The sequence below is a fragment of the Carettochelys insculpta genome, chromosome 2, assembly GCF_033958435.1.
Source record: "Carettochelys insculpta isolate YL-2023 chromosome 2, ASM3395843v1, whole genome shotgun sequence".
NCBI lineage: Eukaryota > Metazoa > Chordata > Testudines > Carettochelyidae > Carettochelys > Carettochelys insculpta.
Window position 1 is genome coordinate 93,302,603 of NC_134138.1, and position 20,903 is coordinate 93,323,505.

Genomic DNA, 20,903 nt, shown 5'->3' on the forward strand with positions numbered 1-20,903 from the left:
GTGCCCGGCCGGGAGCTCCGCCGGGCCTGCAGTCTGGTGCGCGGCTGGGTGGGAGTGGGCTCCACCGGAAGGTATAGGCGCCGGCGAGTTGCGGGTGGCTCCAGGGGTCCCTCGGCGCGGTGGCCCTCGCGGGGAGGTGGTGGGGCGACGGCGGACGGCCCGGCGACGGCTGGAGCAGCCGGTGGTGGGGCTGCAGGAGCGGGCATGGCGGGCGGTGGCGCGGCCGGCGCGGCATGGGGGGCCAGGGAATCAATCAGCCGATTGATGGTATCCAGAAAGGCCCCCCATGCCTCTTTGCGCCAGGCCAGCGCCTGCTCCTGCAGCCGGAGGTGCTGCTCCGACACCTCCAGCTGCCGGCGGTGGATGGCCAGCAGCTGGGGGTCTGTGGCCGCCGCCGGTAGCAGGCGCGGGGGCCGCCGGTAGCAGGCGCGGGGTCCGCCGTCTGGCCCTCCGCGGGGCCGGTCGTTCCTCGGCCGAGGGGCTGCCCTGGAGCGAGGATCCCGGAGGGGTCTCTGGGACGACCGATGCCTCGCCGGCACTCTCTTCCGGTCCTTCGGATGGTGCAGGTGCAGGACACAGGAGAGGAGGGGGCAAAGAAGAATGGAGACAGGCGTTAGTGTGGGCCCCGAGCCGTGGCCTTTGTCCCCCCCGCCCTGTGCTGCAGGTTCCCCATCCCCGTCCCCGGGAGATGCTGCTGTGATGGATGGGGTTCAGGGGTCCCCCTGCCCTGCACCCCGTCCCCTGGTGGGAGCGACTCTCACTTCACCCCGCAGGGTCTGACAGCAGGAGAGGTTTCTTAGGCCACAGATGCCCAGTTTCTGCCAGGAGTGACAGCACCAGCTGTCGGAAGAGACAGTCCTTCCAACCTGTCGTGGGGAGAAGACCCCAAGGGGGGCCCCTCTGGGATGCAGCTTTCCCCCTCCTCTGGCTGGCTGCCTACCAGCTCTCCCTTCCCCTAGCCTCTACCTGTGGCCCCCGCCCTCGCCCCCCAATTCCAAGCCAGCTCGGCTCCTCCCTCCTGTTTGTTCAGGGCAGAGGTGTCACCTGCCAGCTGTAGCGCCAGGATCCTCCTTTGGCCCTGGGAGCTCCTCGGCTCGGGTGGCTCATATGTAGCCTGAGTCTCCCTTTGGCACTCCCCCCACTCCATCACATGCTGCTGCTGCGGGGTGTCCGACCCCCTCCGCCCGGGGGCCCCTCAAGGTTCCGCTCCCCCCTGGCCCGGGGATGGGGCATGGCACTGTCATGCAGGGTGGCGGGGGTCAGGGGCTGATGGCTGCAGTGCTGTGAGGGCCATGGCCCTGGTGTCCTTGGGGCCATGGCCATGTGAGCGTGTGGGGGGCCCTGGACACATCTCTGTTCCCCCCGCCCCTCAAGCCCCGGGGTGTCCATCAGAGAGGGGTACCTACCTGTGGGTCCGCTCCCACGGTCCGGAGATCCCCGGGGGTCGGAGGCCCTGCTGCTGCTCCGGGATGGCAGGAGGAGGATCTGCAGGCTGGAATCGGTGGAGGAGGAGCCCCCCTCCTCCTCCTCCTCCTCCTCCTGCCGCGATGTCCCGGGGATGGCCTCCGGGGGGGACCCCCGGGGTGCGGGGCTTACCTCCGGGGCGGAGCCCGGCTGCAGGGCCTGCTGGGGCTCCTCAGCCGAGGTGTCAAGGGTGGCCGGAGGGGAGGAGGTGTGCCGGGAGCCCAGGATGTCCCTGAGCTCCCTGTAAAAGGGGCAAGTGACGGGGGCGGCCCCAGGTCGGCTGGCCGCATCCCGGGCCCGGGCATAACCCTGCCGCAGCTCCTTGACCTTACTCCGGACATGGTCTGGAGTGCGGGCAGGGTGACCCCGGGCAGCCAGGCCCTCGGCCAGCCGAGCGAACGCATCCGCGTTCCGCCTCTTGCTCCCCATTACCTGGAGCACCTCCTCCTCGCTCCAGAGCCCCAGCAGGTCCCGCATCTCGGCCTCCGTCCAAGAGGGGCCCCGCTGCCGCTTCCCAGACTGCGTGGTCCTCTGGCTGCCCTGGCTGCTGTGGCTCCTCTTGGGGGCGGTCCCCTGGGGGCACTGGGGGGGCTGCTGGGCAGCCATGGCTGCTGTCAGGGGCTGAGGGCTGTGCAGGCTCGCCGCCGCGTGTACAAGCAGGAGCCTGCACGTTGCCTCAGCCTCCTGCAGTCAGGGCGGGGGAGGGGCCCTTTAAGGGGCCGCTCCACGCGGCCACCAGTGAGCTGCGGGGCTGGAGAGAGCGTCTCTCAACCCCCCAGCTGATGGCCGCCATGGAGGACCCAGCAATTTCGACGTTGCGGGACGCGGATCGTCTACACTGTCCCTACTTCGACGTTGAACGTCGAAGTAGGGCGCTATTCCTATCTCCTCATGAGGTTAGCGACTTCGACGTCTCGCCGCCTAACGTCGAAGTTAACTTCGAAATAGCGCCCGACGCGTGTAGACGTGACGGGCGCTATTTCGAAGTTGGTGCCGCTACTTCGAAGTAGCGTGCACGTGTAGACGCAGCTTAAGAGTTTAATTCTTACAACTAACCATACAAATGCAGATAAAATGATTCTAGATTGCAGTTTACAATGGCTACCATTAAAATAGGAACAGTATTTTAACATCAGATTTTTGATAGGAGCAGACTAGTTTCTCTGTTCTACCCACTAATTTATAATTCACGATCTCTGTTTATATTTTACTATCCAGGTTTTTCAATACATACTGTCTTAAGGATATTTATAAAAATGTCAATAAAATCTTTTTGCATACAGTATTGCCTCCTTACACACAGTATCAAAAAAGATATAAAGATAGTACCAATGACAAGCTAATGAGAAAAGGAATGCAAGAGGAGAACTAAAAAGATTAAATGGATCAATGCTTCTGGAAATAGTGAGAGGGTCATGCCACATAAACAACATGGTGACTTTCCAATCACAAGAGGGGAGGGGAATGAGTAGTCAGGAGCCCAAGAATGGGGCATGCTCAGTTAAACAATGTTCCATTGACAAGACTATTTTTTCAGTCACACTCTTGGTATCCATAGCTTCCTAAATTAAATGCAATTTTGTCTTCGGCTTCTTATTCACTGAGCCCTGTGAAAATACAATGGAAAAGCCTTATCTAACTGGCACAGCCTGACCATACTAAATAATAATCCAAGCCTGCCAAAACTTAAAAGCCAAAAGGCAAAATATAAGAGCATGAGCCAAAGACATAAAGGGTGTGTGTGGAAGGGGGTGTGAAGGGTGGCATAAGAAATAAATAAGATAATTTAAGTGCAGACTAACTGCACGTATAATTCTTAGCCAATCGTTAGCAATGATCAGGACTTGCCATCCATCTACTTAGCTCTTATCCTATGGTAGCTTTATGCATATACTGTATTCGAGTAGCAGAAGCTCTGAGGAGCAGACTGAGGAAGGTTAAGGTGGTGGCAGGCTACATGGGCAAAACAAACAGCACTGCAAACATGCACACACAATTACTTTGTGTGAACCAGATGAGAAATCTGAATGTAAAATATGGTATAATGGCATCTTATTTTCATTGTTTTACATCTCTCTCTGTCAGAAAAGATCATGTGTTCTAAAATCTGGGGTCTATCAATAATGCCGTGCAGTAATTGCTGTATGTGTGGAAAAGAAGAAAGGTAAAATGTCCTAAAATATCTTAGGTCTAGTTAACATCTGTTGCCTCTCGCTCAGCTGCTCACATTTTCCCATGAAAAACTAAAGTCCCATTATGTTTATCATGTGCTTGAGCTACTAACTAGTTATATGTCAGGGAAAAACAAACATTTACAAACCAGGAGTGATATTCACACTTATGCAGAGGATTAGCATGAAGCCTATACGATACTTTAATCCAACTTAACCTTATTTTATAAGTATGGTGGGAATTTCACAAGAATAACCAAGTATATATACTACACATTCTGTGCACTGCTCACAAAGAGCTCGAGAGCTATCAATCCTTAGTTTGACATTTGTTGGAATGAAATCAATATGCAGGATATCACCTTCTCCCACATAGACAATAGTTAAGGGAATGGGAAAGATGTGATTTGTCTCCTTTCTGTATGGGACATAGGAGTCTCAATCCTACTATGCTCACCTTCTTTAGCCAATGCCTAATCGGCTTCCAACTCTGATTTTTCGGTGAACTGGAACCTCAATGGATGATTACCTGCACTGTGCACTTTTGTGTTCCTGGCATACAAAGAAATTAGAGTACTTAGATTTTTGAGCTTTTAAAAGACTTCAGGGAAACGTGGCTATTTCTTACAATCCGGAATTGTAACACATGAGAATCAAAAACAGAGAGAGAGCGTGCTGCTTCCTAAGGCAGAGAGGCACAGCTCATTCCCATTCAGCACTAGAGTAAGCTCTCTCCACACTGACTGCAGCTAGATCAGGGCTATGTCTACACTGCAGGGTTTTTCAGAAGCAACTTATTTCTAATGTCGAAGTAAGTTATTTCAGAAAAGAGCCTTCACTCTGCAAGAGCATTTTGAATTGGAGCGTTCACACTAAAGAGCTCAATTTTGAAATAAGAGCATTGATGGGATGTCAACCGGAGGCCAATTAAGTCATAATTACCTCTGCTTAGTACACTCTGAGTCAATTTTGAAATTGAACCTGTGGGGGGGAGTCAGTGAACGTTTGTTTTAGTGGAGTTATTATTTCAAGTTAAATGCCCTATTATCCCAGAACAGCAAGCTTTGCAATGTGGACGCAAGGTTTTTTTTTAATTTTGTTTTTCCAGAAAAAGGGGTTTTTCCTCAACATCCCAGCCCCCGAAAACCCAGTTTAGACAAGACACTGGAGTGCATGATTCCCTGATGAGCCCACCCGCCTGTAAGCAGGACCAGGAAAACCCCTGAGAAAGTGAATGTTTACTACTACAAGCACAATATATAGGCATCTGCCCAGTTGTAATGACATGCAACTTAACCTACCCACCAGATAGGTCCCTGGGCTTCTAAAAGGAAGGCATCCCTTGCATCCCTCTCCCAGTATAATCTGGCAGGGATGGAAAAATTCTTACCAAGTCACAAAAAGGTAACTAGAATGATGACCACAGCAAGGCTCAAAACCCTGATGTCTCTCTAATGCCAAGGCAGGTAGAGTGGGTACTGCTGCTCCCAAGTGCAGAATGGCATCCTGGCTAGGGCAAAGGGCTTATGAACACTCTCCCCACCAGCGTTGCCTGTATGGGAGCCAAAAGGCTTACACGCTACACCGATTTGTCCCATCAATCAGCCTAGGCACTTCCCCCCCCCCCAATCAGCTGAGTGCCTATGAGGAGTGGAGAAAAAAAGCTGTGGGTAATTCATCAGGATTTGCTTTCCCCTGATGGCCCAGAAAAAGACTCTCCACACCCGAAGCCATGGAATGCACTGTGCATCCAGGGCTGTGGGGGGGCGGGCTAGAGCAACTAACTCCATGCCCTAGGGGCAACCCCCTCCACTGCAGACCTCACCCCCACCCTGCCTCTGCTCCACCCCTTCTTCTCCATTCTACCCCACCCCCCAAGCTCCACCCCTGCTCCAGCCCCCTGCTCCTCCCCCAGCAACATGTGCTGAGCATTACCAGGGGGCCTGGTGTGGTGGGGAGGCAGCAGGCATCAGCCCCCCTCCTGCGTTCACAGTGGTGGCAGGAGCTGGAACCACACGACAGCCTGCTCCACTCCACTGCCCTCTCCCAGCCCGTTGTGCTTGGCTGCCCTGCAGCAATGGACGGTAGAGAGCGCTGGGGCCGGGGCACTCTGCTTCCTGCTGCCATGGTGAAGTGGAACACAACGGGCTGGGAGAGGGCAGAGTGGAGCAGGCTGCCAGGCTGCTCTGGCTCCCACTACCCTGGTATCTGTAGGGGAAGCACCCCCTGCTGCCACCCCTTGCCAGGCACCTGTAATCACCCAGGTCTTCTCATCCATAGGATGGCTGAGGTGGTCACCCCGGAGCCCCCCAAAATGTGAAGTTTGAGGAAGCCTCTCAAACCACCCTATGGATGGGACAGCCCTGCCTATCGGTATAAACCTGAAATGATCTAGCTCTGACACATCATCTTTCATTTGATTCTTACCTAAGAAGTTAGTACTCAATAGAATATTTCACCATCTGTCACAATGAAAGATCTACTATGAAGCGGGGCAATGTAGCAGTGCCATTAAAATGCTCCCAGATTACTTCCTTATGAAACAAGATGTCGCTCGGTTGTATAAATTTTCTTGCTTATTAACTTGCACTGCACATGCTAAAACACTCTTGATCTACATGATTCAGTGACTCTGAATTTTAATAGTCCCTTGAAACGCTGCAGAAAAAAAACCTCATTAGAAGCAAAGTAAAAGTCCTTGATAATCAACAGTTATACAGCTGCCTGAATTGATGGGGCGGGGGGTGGGGGAAGGGAGCAATGAATTATATCCCACGATTTGATTGAAAGACTCCCTCAAAAACATACAACAGAAAGAGAATACATGTTTAGCAAGTCTGTAAAGTTACCACTGACAATTAAAATGCACTTTTGTCATAAAGAAAGCTTTAAAGTATTCATTACTTCCGAAGAATGCTGACAAAACAAGACTAGTGGGTTCGCAATCATTTTCTTAACAACTGTCAAAATGATTTACCCTGCCAGTAAATATTATCAGGCGGCCCAATTAAATTGTTACAGGCCATCAAATAGTGTAATTGATTGGGGAAAATAGTTAGGAATGGATTCTTATCCTCCTTGTAGATAGAGCAGCCGCACAATAAAGGTCATATCTCTTTAATCCTTCACCTGACACAAAGTCAATATGAAAAGGCCATGTTTGCATTAAGCACACAACTTTCACAACAGTCACCTACAACTTTATTTACATTTGAACCCTTTAAAATGAATTCAGTTAAACACCTGCTTCATTACTACTAAATTAATGTAAGGTATAAAGTGGAGTGAAGTATGCTGTCTTTATCCATCACAGGGCATTGCTGAGAATGGAAAAGAGAGAAAGGACTGGAGGGTAAGAGGTGTAGTGATATAAGAAGCATCTTATCGGTCTGTAAATCAAATTGTTTTTCTTGCCCTTTCTGTCAGAGTTAGGGCATTTTTCTGGCTAAACTGTGTTTGCAGGGTGGTAGGATGGGAAGAAATGCAGACAGCTAAGAAATGAAAATAAATATACTCCAGTGTCTGAAATCATGTACAAATTATTGTTACCAGCTGACTAGTCAAAAGAATTACAGTACATCTGCAGTTAAAGCATACACAACTGTTGGGGTGGCCCACTGAGGTATTTTTAGAAGGAAATTATGGGTTTCTCTTGCTGTTTTTAATCAAGTCATTACAATGTCTGTAGCTGTTAAGACATTTGTTAGATTTTTTGCATACTGCTGCACAAACACTAGCCTTGAACAAGTTCTTTCAGAAGGAAATAGACTACTGTAACAAAGAGAGTTCTGGCGGGACACAGAGTATCTGATTCAGTATTGCACAACTGCTTAGATACAGAGCTGCCACAGCTCAAGACTGGGGATCTTTCACTTACAAGGTAACTCACAAACCAGACCAGAAAGAGAACTTCTCTTTCACTACGTTGGCTAACAAGAAATCATACAAGCATTTCCCTCAGACACTCCAGTTCCCCTGTGCCACTACCAGTAGCATTACCTACAGGGATGAGTGGTTATGAAAAACAATCTCATCCAATAAAAAAGTTCTTCCAAACCCAAACAACAAGCGACATCCCAAAGTCAATTTATAATTCATCTCTTACCCAAAAATCATGTTGTTGCCTATACTTTAGTATCTAAAAGTGAAAGGATTATTTAGAAAAAGAAAGGTGAGAGTTAGGATTGGTTGAAAGAATCAAATACATACAACGCTCGCAACGTTATTGGTTCAGGATTGTAGCAGAGGGGGACTAAACTGCTAACCTAAGCCAAGTCTCTGGAGTACATCCACTACTTGGATGGGTTGTTCAGTCCTTTGTTTAGAGCTTCAAGTTATAACAGAGTTCCTCCAGAGGTAAGAAGTAAGACTGAAGACAAAATAGAGGGGTTTCCAGGGACTTCACCATGTTGGAGCAACATGATGGTGTTTGAAGTCACATGGGCCAACAACATGGGAAAATCATCTGTCCATGCAAGACTCAAGTTTTTTGCAGGTGGTCACCATTGCCCATGTGCTAGTCTGAATGTTCCAGGAAACGGTCATCAGATGTTGCTTGGCATCTCCCAAGGTCCACTGTCACCCCAGTATTTCTATTCAACTTGAATAGTCCCTTTACAATTCATGAGCCAAACCTCCTGTTGGTGTCTCTCAGAAGCAAACATTTCAAATAAAAATACACAGACAATACTCAACTTCAAAACACAAAAATGATACACACACAGACAGCATAATCATAACCTTTACATAAGCTTTAGCTAGACACCTTCGTTGGCACACTTTGTCCAAGGTTTGCTGCAAATATAGAACAGTGGTTGCAACAGCGATCCATAGGGTCATATTTTAAGCTGATAATGTCACAACTAAAAAAAAAGAAATATCAGTATGTGATGGGTTGGGACCCTTCGGATGCCAGCTGAGGTGCTTAGATATCACTGAGTCTGCTCACTTTGCCTGCCTGACTCCTCCTTTTAATCCTGTCCTCCTGAGCCAAGCAACAAAGCTTAATTCAGCAAAGCACACAGGCAGGGCCACCCCTAGCTGCAGAAAATAGAGACCCTGAGAACAGCGCTGGGAATATCCAGATGAAGGGACTTACTATAGTACCCATATGTTCTCCCACACACACACGGGTACAAACCTGAAGTGGGAAAGCTCGCCTCCTTCCTAAATTGAAAGTATGCATAGCCATTTATCCGCCGCCATGCTCCGCCCTCACCAGTTAGAAATTACATAAACTGGGTTGTATTATAAACCAGAAATAAGTTTGTTAGCTATGAAAATGTGCATATTAAGTGGTCAGAGAGGTAGCAAACAGAACAAATCAGATTACTAAGAAAATACAAAGCACACAATTTAAGGTAGATTCGCTAAACACTGGTTAAAAATAATATTCTCATTCTAGTTATAGTACACTCCAACTTATGTGGGGGGTTGCATTCTCTCAGCCCCCGTGTAAGTCAGATTTCGTATGCAACCTGGGGGAGCCAAAAAGCTGATGAGGGCACCAGCTCTGGCTCCCAGCTCCCCTCCAGGTGCAGAGCTGGGAAACTGACCAGGGCAGCTGCCCTCCTCATTTTGCCCGCTCTTGTCAGTTGCAGCAGCTGAGAGCCTGACTCTCAGCTGCCGCCATTGACAGGAACAATTTCTCTGCTCCTGTCAGGGGAGGCATTGGTTGCCGCCCCTGGCAGAAGCAAGGAAACCTCTCCTGTTACTGGCAGCAGCCCAGTCAGCTGCCACCCCTGACTGAAGCCAGAAAACTGACCAGCTGGGAAACTGACTCAAAAGAGCATTAATCCAAGATACACAAACCTCAAGTGCGTGTATCTTGAGGGTCTATTGTATTGTTTTAGGTAGCGTCCTTCATAGGCCTGGTAATTCTTAGCCTGGATCCAGCAGTTCTTTTCCCTTCTCTTCAGTAACAATCCTTTTCTGTCCAGGTGTTTTCAAGTACTTCTTTGAGGTCACAAGGCAAAGGTAAAGCAATCTGAAGACATTCACTGTTTTCCTCTCCCATCTTATATAGAACTCCTACAATGTAGGAAACGTTTGTTTGATTATTCCACCTCCCCCCCGTCCAAGATGCAGATTAGTATCCGGTGACCAGGTCACCTGACTCAGCCATCCATTAGTCTTAGTTCAGTAACATTAGTCTACGGGAAGATCAAGACTATTCACAGCCCATTGTACTAGACAATGGCCATTAACCCCATCTGGCTTTTCCATTGTAGCACTTGAAGTGTCAGCAGTGGGAGTGTCCCAAAGCAGCAAATATGAAATACAGATACACAGCACAATATTCTTAAACTTCAGATACAAAAATGACATATCCATATAAATGGGACAAACATATTCAGTAAGGTGTAACCCTTCCAACGATATCTTACATGACCCATCTTGAATCAGGCATATCTCAGTTATGTCATTCTCATAAGAATACTTTCATAAACTGTATAAAATACCATGTCTCACAGTACTAAGAAAAAACCCCAGTATAACATAAATTCAGTTGAATGAACAGTAAATATTATGGCGAGTTTTCCCCAAAATCTCAAAGTTAACTGATTTGAGCATGCGAACACCTCTCATGTTCATTTTCCATGATAATTCAAATTGCCTGAGTTGTCTTTAACTGAATACTCGGAAAAAGTGCCCAAGTTGCTTCAAACTGAGCAAAATTCATTCTTATTTACCAAGCTAGCGTATCCTATCAAACACTTCAGCCTTATCTTGACTAGTCAAATATGCTGTTTCATTTTTACACTGTTACACAATTTACAGAACAAACACAAATTGCTTATTTGATTTCAATATTTGTAATTAAAAATGAAAACTATATCCACAGCCCAAGAACTAATCATAAAAAATTATTAGAGAACATTGAATCAGTGAGCCATTATGAAGAAAAATTGTGAATCATTTCACTCTGCCACTAATTGAAAGATCACTACATGTAACCCACCTTTAAATAGCTTTAACTTAGGGTAAAATTTTCTCAAACATTTTTCATGATCTAGGTTGGGGAACAGGAAGCAGTTCATCAGTATAAAGCACAGGAAAGCACAGATTGACAGACTTGTAAGGTAAATTCTTTGAAGAAAATGAAAATAAATGTATTTTCTCATTTTTATTTAAAGCACAGAAGTCTCTTTGCAACACTTTACACCACGTTTCCCATGCTTTAAAACAGAAACTTGCATTTTCTGTCCAACTGTTTCCCAGTGCAATGAGAAGCCTTACAGGCTGTTATGATTACAGGCTAGGCTATCGTGTCTGAATTCCTAGAAACCCAGTTCGTATGTCTCCTTAGTAAATCCATAGGACCTGCCTCACTGTCATTTTATGACTGGTTATCCTAAAAAAACCCCACAACTCCATTAGTTCTTTTCCTGGTGGCAAAATCACCTCAGTGCAGGGGAGAGATTGTCAGCTATAAACTAGATTATTTATGACTACCCACAAGCAGTTCAAGATAGACCTCTGCTGCACGGAGAGGCAATTCCTAGCACTTAAAGGCTGGTCTATACTTAGAAATTAGATCAACCTACCATATTGCACAGAGAAATGGAACATTTTACACTCAAAGTGGCATGATTAGGTGAAGCTAATCCCAATGTACATGTAGCTAAATTGACAAAATAATTCTTCTGTCAAGTCTGTAATATTCAGATAATTATTCAGAAAATGTTTTCAGAAATTCTAGAACACTAAATATACTAGTAACAACACTGCAGTACAACTTGCTCTGACAAAGTAGAACAAATGTGTTGCAATCATAGAAAAAATGGTGTGTGTCCGAAAATTGTAGGTACTGGGGATACTTACAGATTTGGTTTTTGAAAAAGAGGTACTTTATTAAAAAACAGGTTGAGAAACACTGGCCTAGCTCCCGTGACAACATGACTGCCACAGTATTTAGCAACAACAGATCCCAAAGCAACTCCTTTCAGGTCAAACCAGGAGTCAAGGAAGGCTGTGTCATTGCCCCATCACTGTTCTGCATCTTCATCACCATGACCTTTCATCTCATTAGCTGTGTCTACACATGCACAAAACATCAAAATAAGTGGCCCTCTTTCGAAAGAACAGGAGGAGTGTCCAGGAAATCGAAAGAACAGGGCATAGATGTCGAAATCCGAACCCTGATCCTGCATCAGGAAGATCGGCCCCCTTCAAAATACTAAATTGAAAGAGTACATGTGTAGACGCTCCACAGTCCAGTTTCTCGAAATACGGGTCTGCCATGGCGCCGATCAGCTGCAGCGCAGCGCCGCTCCAACGGGCAGCAGCGGGGCTCTATGGTCCCTGCGTCTGGCTGCCTTAAAGCTGCATGCAAGCAGGCAATCCATGGCAGGAAGCTGAGGGCGTGCTAGGAGCAGCCTCTGCATGTGCTCCAGCCCCACGCTCCAGCTCCGCAGCACGGGAGCCCCATGGCCCCATCTCCAAGCCCCCGCAGGGCTCCCAGGGCTCCCAAGGGGAGGAAAAAAAGCTCCCCCTCCCTGGACGGAATGGGAGCTGTGGGACCTCCTCGGCCTGTGGAAGGAGGAGGAGGAGGAGGTCCTATGTGAGATGGGGGGGTCAAGCGGCAAGCCTTTGGCCGCCTGGCTCAGGGCCTCCAGACCAGGGGTCACCCAGAGTATACTGAGGAGCAGGCATGCTCCAAGGTCAAGGAGCTGTGGCAGGGCTATGCCCGGGCCAGGGACCAGGCTAGCCACTCTGGGGCAGCTCCAGCCCCATGCCACTTCTTCTGGGAGCTCTGGGGCACTCTGGGGCCCCAGGACAGCTCCCCACCCCCAGCATTCCTGGACAAATTGTCCAAGGAGCTGCAGCTGAAGGAGAAGCAGCCAGGACTGGGGACCCAGGAGGGCGAGGGAACCACGGAGTGGTTGAGTGAGGAGGGGAACCTCACCCTCGTCCTCCCCTCCTGCTCCTCTGGCTGGGCAACCGGGAGCTGGACATCCCTGGACATCTTCGAGGGACCCTCCGGTATGTACAGCGAGGGGTGCACACCTGCTCCACGGGGTGGGGGCGACGCAATGGCTAGTTGCTCGCACACAGGACTGGTGGTCCCGGGCCACATGCAGGCCACCCCCCACATGGTATGCGGCACCCTGCAGTGGCCCACCAATGATGCCCAGCACCTGCCCTCAGTGGACAGCACTGCAAGCTGCACAGGGTCGGCAGCCAGTCAGTGCTGGACAGCACCTGCCGCCTGCACACCACAGGGTGGGAAGGGCCACCTGCATGAGAGACCCCTGGATGCACTCCTGGGCCAGGAGGCCCAGCCCATGGGGGCAGGTCATTGCCCCTTGGGGAATCAGTGTCCTTTGGCAGGGCAGGGGCCCCATGAGGTGGGCTTGGGTAGGTGGGCCACAGCCAGGTCCCATCCATCTGGGGCATATTACTGACACGCTGTCCCCCTCTCCATACAGCCACACCACCCATAGGCCGGGACAGCCCTGTGCCATCCCTCGTCCCCGAGAGCCCCACTGCAGCCCTTGGAGGTGCCCGGACGCCACCCCATGCAGTACGCCATTGGGGCCGTGGCCGGAGGGACCCCTGCTGGGCCAAGGAGGACCCAGCTATCCAGCACCAGGCCAAGGTGGCTAAGGAGCACCTGAGGCTCACCCAGGCCAAGATGGAGTGGCAGAGGGCGGCCTGGGAGAGGCCACTGACCACTCTGGAGGGCACTGGCCACACCCTCCGGGACCATGTGGCCAATGTTGCCCGCCTCCTGGCCCCCCCAGCAGCTCTGCCCCTGCTGTGCCTGCCCCCCCACCCCCACCGAGCCTGCCTCCTGGCCTCCCAGCAGCTACCCCCACTGAGCCCGCCCCCTCTGCCCTCGCTGAGCCTGCCCCCCCACCCCTGCCAAGCCTGCCCCCTCCACTCCCGCAGAGCCTGTCCCCACTACCCCCACTGGGCCCACTCTCCAGCCATACCTGCCAGTGCTCCCCGCACCCTCTCCTCCCCCGCTGCGGACCCCGCACCCAGGGAGGCAGGGGCTCCAGGGGCCGATGGGGCTCGCGGCCCACCATCCCTGCCCTGGAATGAGCACCCCACCCCCTTCCAAGTTAGGTCCCCGCCCCACATAGTTACTGACAATGGTCTCGATAAATGTTTATTTTAATGTTCACCACTCCATGCTGTGCTCCTCAGGGGGATGGTGGGTGGTGGATGTGGTGCTGTTGGGGGTGGGGGGTGGGGATGGTGGGTGGCGGATGTGCGTGTGATGTGGGTTTGCATGTGGGTCAAAGGTGGCCATCCCAGTGGACTTGGTGGATGGGGGCGGTGTTCGGCTGCTCATAAGCAGAGCCAGCTGGAGGGCCTCCCTCGAGGACATAGACAACACTGTGGAGGATGCAACAGGCGCCTACCACCTGGGGCACGCTCAGGACCCCACCTCCAGCCGCATGTGGAGGCACCTCCACCACCCCTTTAGGTGCCTGAAGGCCGACTCCGTGACATTGCGGGCATGGTTGAGGCGCTAATTGAACGCATCCCGGGTGAGGTTGAGGTGTCCTGTGTACGGCCTCATGAGCCACAGCTGCAGGGGGTACGCCACATCTGCCACCACGCAGAATGGCATGGTGACGTCCTCTGCCATCCGGATCTCCCACTGGGGCACGAACGTGCCAACCCCCATGCACCAGCAGAGGCTGGAGTTCCGGAAGACCAGGGCATCATGGAGGTGGCCGGCCCAGCCCACATAGATGTTGGTGAACTGGCCCCTCATGTCCACCAGGGCCCACAGCACCCCCAAATGGTAGCCCTTCCTGTTGATGTGCTGGCTGGTGCTGTGTGGCAAGGATGTGCGTGCCATCCAAAGTGCCAATGCAGTTCAGAAAGCCCAGGTCCTGGAAGTCAGCAACAGTGTTGTCCAGATCCCCCAGGCAGATGACCCTATGGAGCAGCATCGCGTTGATGGCTTTGATGACCTGCATGGGGGAAGGAGGGGGACATGTGCTCTAGTGCAGCTGTGGCAGCCATCTCCCCCCTATCTTTGGCCTATTCTGCCCACCTCCCATCCAGCCCCCTGCCCCTCCCATACAGCCCCCTGCCCCTCCCATACAGCCTCCTCTCCCCCTCCCATCTGGACCCTTGCAGAGGTGGGATCCCCTTGACCCAGCCCTACCTTACCTCCATAAGTACAGCCCCAACAGTGGCCGTGCCCACTCCAAACTGTTGTCCCACGGAGCAGCAGGAGTCTGGGGTGGCCAGCTTCCAGATGGCGATCTTGACCCGTTTCTCCAGGGTGAGGGCTGGCCGCATGCAGGTGTCCTGGTGCCGGAGTGAGGGGACGAGCCAGTGGCAGATCTCGTCGAAGCTCTGCCTTTACATGAGGAAGTTCCACAGCCACCTTTCCTTGCCCCACTCCCCCAGCACCAGGTGCTCCCACCAGTCGGTGCTGGTGGGCTGGGTCCAGAGACACCAAGGTACCGGGGAGGGCACCTGGCAATGCCCTGGGCGGGGGAGCCCCATGGCCCCAGGGGGACTGCCCAGCCACCCGATGAGATCGGGTGCAGCTGCAGCGATGGCGCACAGCACTGCCAGCTGGGTGTCCATAATGAGGGTGTTCTCCTGCAGAAGCTGTCACTGTGCCTCCATCCTGGGCACGAGTTGGCTCTGCCGGGCTGGGAAAAGCTGGGCAGCACTTGGCTTGTGTGGAGTGGAGGGAGGGGACCTTTAAGGCAAGTGAATGGCTGTGGTGCCAGAAGGGCTTGTTGGCTACGGGACCCAGTCCACAGTGTTTCTTGCCTCCCTTCTTTCGAAAGAGGGCTTGGAGCCATGTGAACGCTCCCTTTTAAAAGACCAGGGCGGCACTTCTAAAGAGCATATAGAAATGCTGATCCACTAATGGCATCAGGTGCTCCCTTTCGAAGGCCACTATTTCAACCACTGAACGTCGATTTTCGCCCTTTCGAAAGGGTGCTCACGTGTAGACCCAGCTATTGATGGCAAGCTTCCAGATGGTGTGAAGATTGTCTATAGAATGGAAGGGAAGCTTTTCAATCTTAGGAGATTGAAGGCTAAAAGCAAGACCTCCACAGCCTCGATCATGGAGCTCCAGTATGCGGGTGACAATACAGTAAACCCTCAAGTTACAGGGGGGTTACATTCTGACAACTCTCGTGTAACTCAAATTTTCATGCAAGTCGAGGGAAAACAGGAACCAGACTGGTCAGTTGCCTAGCTCCCAGAGTGGCAGGGAGCCAGGGACTGGGAGGCAGCCTGGTTCCCTTCTCCCCACCGCTTGCAGGACCTGGGAAACTGACCAGGACAGCAGCCTTGGTCAGTTTCCTGACTCCAAGGAGTGGAAGAAAGCTGGAAGCCAGGCTGCCCCTGGTTCCCAGCTCCCCTCCACTGGCTGGAGCCACGAAACTGACCAAGGCTGCTTCCCTGGTCACGTTCCCAGCTCTGCAAGCAAAGGGGAACCGGGAGCCAGGTGGCTGCCTGGTTCCAAGCTCTCCCCCACTCTGGGAACCAGGAAGCCGCTCCTGTCAGGGGTGGCAGCCAAGAGTCAGGCTGCCATCCTGGACAGGAGTGGGGAAACTGCTCTGATCAGGGAAGGCCGCCGGACTTGCAGCTGTTGTCCCTGAGAGAAGCAGGAAACTACTCCTGTCAGGGTCAACAAGAGTCAGGCAGCCGCCCCTGATGGGAGCAGTTTCCTCCTCCTTCCAGGGGCAGCAGTTCCGTAAATCTAAGACACACGCAACTTGGTTGAGCGTATCTTGAGGATTTACTATATGGTTGTTGCTCTTGCTCTCACAGCCCTTCAGACCACCTTAAATGCCTTTGCTGAAGCATATGAGAATCTCGGTCTCACACTGACCATCAAAAAGAGCAAGGTGAACCACCAACCTTCATTGACTGGACAATCTCATGCACCTTCTATTGAAGTCAATGGAGATCTGCTGAGAAATGTGGAGTGCTTCCCATACCTTGGAAGTCATCTTTCAGCTAAAGTCAACATTGATGCAGAAATCCAGCATCATCTGAGCTGTGCAAGCTCTGTTTTCGCCCATCTGAGACAAAGGGTCTTCAAGAACCACGACACCTATCCCAAGAAAAAGCTCCTTGTATACTGTGCAGTGGTTATTCCAATGCTACTATAGTATGTGAAACCTGGACAACATACAAGCATCATCTGAAGGCACTTAAGCAATATCATCAATGCTGCCTCAGGAAAATCCTAAATTTCTCTTGGTTGGACAGGTGCATGAACACTAGCATGCCAGAAGAGTCAAACATGACCGGCATTGAAGACTTTATCATTCATCAACAACTTCGTTGGACTGGTCACGTGTTTTGGATGTCTGATCAGCACCTCCCAAACAGATTCTGCTTTCCTAATTGGAGGAAGGACAGAGGAGTGTTGGGGGCCAGTGGAAACAATATAAGGACATGCTGAAGGCACACATGAAAAAGTGCAGCATTGGCATCGACATTTGGGAGAACCTTGTCCAAGACCATCCCCAGGGAGAACCGTAATCTGTGAGGGGGTGATGCAATTTGAGAGGTCCCACCGCAGTGCAGATGAGGTGAAGAGGAGGATGAGGAGGAGAGCAAGAAGAAAAGAGCATCAAAAACTACTCTGTGCTCCTCTGACAGCTACTCACACCTGTCTCTTCTGTGGTAAGATCTGCAGCTCCAGAATTGGGCTGATCAGTCATCAACAAACTCACACACAGGAGGGTGACATGAAAACATCCTGCTAGTTATCGAGTGACCACCAAGAGACAAGCAGCGCTGCCAGAGAGGTGGATTAGCATTACACTGAGAGAAGAAGCCATTCTATCAACACAGGAAGCATCTACATTACATCAGTGTAGCTGCCATGCATACAGTGTAGACACTGCTATGCTAATTTACTGTTGAATAAGATATTTTCAAAGGAAAAAGAGAACTGGTAAGAATATTCTGTTATGGATTTTCAAGGTAAGAAAGAATGAAAACATATATGTCAATCAAATTAAGCCACATAAATCATGTTTTTCTTCTTGGAAGTGAAAAGAAAAAGACAAGAGTTCCCACCAGAGAACAACACTATGTGTAAAATTCCCAAAGAAAACAGAAACTTCTTTTAAATATTCCAAACAGCACTGAGGATAGGTATGACATCATGTTTGGATTCAGTCTTCTGGCTTTTAGTACTACACATTGCAGACCACTCTGTCTCCTCATTAAAGACACGCATTGTTACTGCAACTTTACATGCGCAGTGGAAGATTGTGACAAACAGCTGAAGTGCAGCCCAGATTCAATTTCCTTCCTACAGTGAATAAATATGCACGAGGTGAATTTTCCTTTCTACAAGCAACACTTTTTGAGAACCTCATATGTCACTAAATTTGATAATTAGTGTATATCAAGGTACATAAAATGATAGGTTGACACTTTATTATGAACAGCCACAGGCAAGTAAAGTTATTTACAATCTACCAAGTAATCTGAGTCTCTTTTTCTTCCTCTGATACTCAAATACCCTCTTCACTAAACCAGCACACATTAGAAACATTTATATTTGTCTGAATCCAAACAATTACTAACACAGCAAGATAAAACAGGGAAGTGCAAGAAGGCAGTTCACATTATTTTAATTTAGATGATTTTAAAGTCAATGTTTAATATATAAATAACTTAAGTTCGTCAAACATACCATCAGGCATATTTCCTTGGATGAAAACAATATAATGAATACATCTGGTACAGCTTCTTTTGTTATTGACACTGTATTGTAAATTATAAATAAGTCTACAAGCTATTATCCTTCATTTAAAAAATTAATATAAAATACTTTGAAATGTCAAAAACAATTTTTTGCAGAGGTCAAAATTAGATCAACACTGCAGATAACTCATGTACCTGGATGATTTTATTTCACAAAGATAGAAACTATTGTACATTTCCATTGACAGAGAACATTGACATTTAAATCATTTCAAGATAGCATGGCACAATAAAGCTTGTGTTAGACATAAGACTTTCAAATGCAAAATATATTGGTAGCTGTAACGAAGAGAATTCTACCTTTCCAGCTCATCAAAAGCTCTAACAAGAAGTATCTCTGAGAAGGTATCTGGCTTGTTACGAACTACCACAATATTGCAAAATTTTGTACCTAACCACTACATGATGCTTGGAACTGACAGAACAGCTATGGCTCAAGAAAGTAATAACCAACAAAAGCAATTAGCTACAATTCTCCATCTAGAATTTGTTCCATTGTTTGGTTTCAAACACAAATCGGTGAGATCAGACCCTGTTAAATGAAACCAAAAAGCCTGATTTCATGCCAGATACTTCTCCAAGTTTTATTAGCATAGTTGAAACATTTTAAAGAGGAAAAGCATATAAGTTTTTTAAAAAATTCATTAGGTCTTTTTGTTTAAAAATTAAATAAAAAATAAAAAGCAAGTAAAGTATAGAGGGCCAAAAAATCCATATAAAGCCCATTCAATGTTTATAATGCTGAATGTATACAGGTTCTATGTATTAATCCAACTATCTTTGATTCTCTTTACACATTGGCCCCTAACCAGTTGCTTGACAGGATGTATCACAACACACAAAATGTTAGGTTTCATGTATAAATCACTGAAAGCAAGAGAATTTTCTTTCTTTTTTTTTTATAATTCAAAATGAAAAGTTAGCAAAACCATCAAGTTTATTCAAAAAAACAGCAGAAAGTCAACATCAGACAGATAAATTCTATCTGTGCACAGGGTATCATGATCCTTCATCATTAATGGCTTTCTATTATCTCATCTAACTCCGCCATGAAGCCACTGAGAGCTCCATGCCAGTCCCAAGCCTGGATGAAGGAGGAGGATTGGTCAGATGTGTGTCGATGTGCTGACCATCAAACAACAATACGAATGAAATCTGATGCCAGTGCAATCAAATGTTAAAAGATGCCAGCTCGGATGTCACCCGGATAAACAAGGTCCGCAATACCAATTGAGTGATCGGGGTTGGGTCGATAAGTCGGCTACCGAAAGAAAATTACACCTAACATGTATGCTATCCATTGGAACATAGAACGTCTGAACACTGCGGGCGACTGGAAAACCAGAGCTGCTTCAAAAGGAAATGGAGAGATATCGATGTGATATACTTGGACTGGTAGAGATGCGTTGAACAGGATCAGGAGAGATATGCGGTTGTGAAGTCATTTGGTCAGGATACGAAATGAAGCATGAAGCAGGAGTTGGATTCCTTCTTAGCAAAACAGCTAGAACAGCATTATTAGGATACAAACCGGTGAGTGCAAGAATGAGGGTCACGCAATTCAAAGCAAAACTGTTCAACGTCTCAGTCATTCAGGTGTACGCACCCACATCAGACAGTATGGAGGAAGAGATTGAGCTATTTTATAAAGACTTAACAAAGATGGTGGAGGAGATACCGAAGAAAGATGTGCTGGTCATCAGAGGAGATTGGAATGCGAAGGTTGGAACAGATAATGAAGGTTGGGAGAGAGTCATGGGAAGGTTTGGATATGGAGAAAGAAACAAACAAGGTGAGAAACTGTTAGAGTTTGCTACAGAGCACGAGATGGTGATCTGCAACACGAGATTCCAACAAAAGGACTGTAGGAAGTGGACATGGCGATAGAATGATGGGAAGTCCAAGAACATGATAGATATGATTTTGATAAGAAGAAGATGGATAACATCAGTACAGCAGTGCCAAACTTTCCAAGGAGCAGATATAGACTCAGAACACAGTCTAGTGATCGCAAACATCAAGATAAAACTCAAAAGAAAATGTAAGACACAGTTTAAGAAAAGATGAGATGTGGCAAGGCTATGTGAGGAAGAAACAGAGAATGCATACAGAACAGCGCTCAAAGAGAAGATTAAGAATATCGCCACAGAGAAAGACCTAGATAAGAGAGTCGCAGGGACAGCCATTGCTATAGAAGAGACAATTGAGCAGACTGTTCCAGAAGAAGAAAAGATCAATAAGAAGTGGATTACCCAGAAGACCCTGAAGCTGGTTCAAGAGAAAAGAGTGTTGAAGATCAGAAGAGATGTTTCTGAGATGGCAGAACAGCAATATAGGATGAAATGCAATGAGGTAAGGAAAGCAGCCAGAAAGGATAAGGAGAAATCGTTAGAGGAGCAATGTGAAGATATTGAGAGGTATTTTGGTGAATATAAGACCAGGGAGGTGTATAAGACAATTAGGAATATTAATAGGAAATGGCAACCGAAGCAGATGGCGATCAAAGATGAGAACAAAGAAGTGCTCATGAACAGGGAGCAG